Source organism: Palaemon carinicauda, chromosome 19, assembly GCF_036898095.1.
Source record: "Palaemon carinicauda isolate YSFRI2023 chromosome 19, ASM3689809v2, whole genome shotgun sequence".
Classification (NCBI taxonomy): domain Eukaryota; kingdom Metazoa; phylum Arthropoda; class Malacostraca; order Decapoda; family Palaemonidae; genus Palaemon; species Palaemon carinicauda.
This window is the reverse complement of record NC_090743.1, coordinates 40,302,042-40,304,541: the sequence shown is the minus strand read 5'-3', so window position 1 is coordinate 40,304,541 and position 2,500 is coordinate 40,302,042. Positions and strand designations below refer to the sequence as shown.

General features: G+C 22.8%; 1 protein-coding gene across 1 annotated transcript in view; it reads left to right on the top strand.

Annotated features, from left to right (window-relative positions):
* Positions 1-102, top strand: part of LOC137658217 (keratin, type II cytoskeletal 1-like) — a 14,829-nt gene extending 14,727 nt beyond the window's left edge. The window contains exon 3 of the mRNA XM_068392901.1: positions 1-102. This exon is cut by the window's left edge and continues 1,179 nt beyond it. The gene's annotated coding sequence lies outside the window, so the exon portion shown is untranslated.
* Positions 103-2,500: the final 2,398 nt, after the last annotated feature.

Sequence of the window (2,500 nt, the reverse complement as noted above, 5' to 3'; positions counted from 1 at the left end):
TATGTGACTAAAGTTCTAAAACTCAATTCACTTAGATAATATATATAGTCACTTCTTTTCTTTTTAGGTTTTGCAGAAACATTGCTAGTCATTACTATCGCTATTCTAATAAATATATATATATATATATATATATATATATATATATACATATTATATATATATATATATATATATATATATATATACATATTATATATATATAGTGTATATATACCTTTATATATAGATATATAATTATATACATACATATATATAATATATACATATAACTGTATATATATATGTATAGATACAGTATATATATATGTATATATATATATATATATATATATATGTATATATATAAATAGATAGTGTATAAATATACATGTATATGTACAGATATATAATTATATACATAAATTTATATAGTATATACATATAACTGTATATATGTATATATACAGTATATATATATATAATATATATATATATATATATATATATGTATGTATGCATTTATATATGTATATACATGTATATAAGTATATATATGTATATATAGTATATATATATATATATATATATATATATATATATATATATATATATATATACATACTGTACATTGTATGCAAACACTGATAATGGATAAAACCATACAAAGAAAGGATAACATTATCAATGAATGAAAAAATTAAAACTAATACTCTATTCATCCTGCTGATTTTGTTACTTTCATAAATAACCTTTTAAAAGACTACTTGAAATTATGTTATATTTTGCACTATATTTATACATGGTTACTCAATAAAAAATTATGGAAAATACATTAGCTGTTTTATTATCTGCGTTTATTATTATTATTATTATCATTACTATTATTATTACTATTATTATTATTATTATTATTATTATATAAGCTACAACCCTAGTTGGAAAAGGAAGATGTTACAAGCCCAAGGGTTCCAACATGGAAAGTAGTCCAGTGAGAAAAGGAAATAAAGAAATAAATAACCTATAAGAGACGTAATGAACAATTAAAATAAAATATCTCTAGAACAATAACAACATTAAAATAAATCTTCCATTTATCAACTATAAAAACTTCAAAATAACAATAAGAAGAAAAATATGTAACATAGTTTGCTCGGGTGTACCCTCTTGCAAGAGAACTGTACCCCAAGACAGTGGAAGACCATGGCACAGAGGCTATGGCACTACCCAAGACTAGAGAACAATGGTTTGATTTTGAAGTGTCCTCCTAGAAGAGCTGTTTACCTTAGCTAAAGAGCAAAAAATTGACAAAAGTCCTGTGAAGGATTATTAGTGTAATTATGATCTATTTACTAAATTAAAATTAAATTTCCAATCAAAAACATTATTTTTTTTTATACTATACTAATAAATGCAGTCCACTCCAGGACAAAGGCCTCAGACAATTCCTTTTTCATGTCTTGGGTTTGGCCAGATTTCATCACCAGGCTTTTGTCTGATAACTCAAAGCAAACCAACCAAGTATGGGTGGCCCTAGCTAGTACAGCTTTGCCGATCATGGCGATACACAAATACCTTTCACCACGTTAATATATCCCCACTTAAAAGGGATTCATATATATATATATATATATATATATATATATATATATATATATATATATATATATATATATATATATATATCCCTTTCTGCATGGGAATATATATATATATATATATATATATATATATATATCTATGTATATATATATATATATATATATATATATATATTTACATATACATATCTGCATGGGAATATATATATATATATATATATATATATATTATATATATATATATATATATATATATATATATATGTATGTATATATATGTATAGATATATTATATATATATATATATATATATATATATATATATATATTTATACTGTATATTACCATGCAGAAGATGTATATGTAAATATATATATATATATATATATATATATATATATATATATATATATATATATATATATATATATATATATATATATATATATATATAAATGTGTGTGTTTGAAAGTTGGTTTTGAAATCTAGTCTTTTTCTTTCAGATACCTGTGCTATTATTCATAATGCTCACGTTAAATTTGCAGGTCCAATGGATAACATCAATTTCCAATTTTCAACTCGATGACTTGCCACTCTTCGACCGTGAATTTACAATTAAACATTAAAATTACAATAAACGAATAATAATGTCAGAAAACAAAGAAGACGCTAAGCCAAAAAAAAAAAAGTAATAAAAATAAAATGGAAATTATTCTCACTTTGAAATACGTAAAATGCAATTCTGAATATGACGAGTTCCGTGGGAAAATAAGATCCACAAAATAAGGTGTTTCCTAGCGATTTCGTGGGCGAATTTCCCACAGTTTCGGCCCACCCGTGTGGGGGAAGTGAAACAGGGACAAAAAGGACAAGTAACAAAATTACTTTTACATAGATGACTTGATTGTTTAAATTTGCTT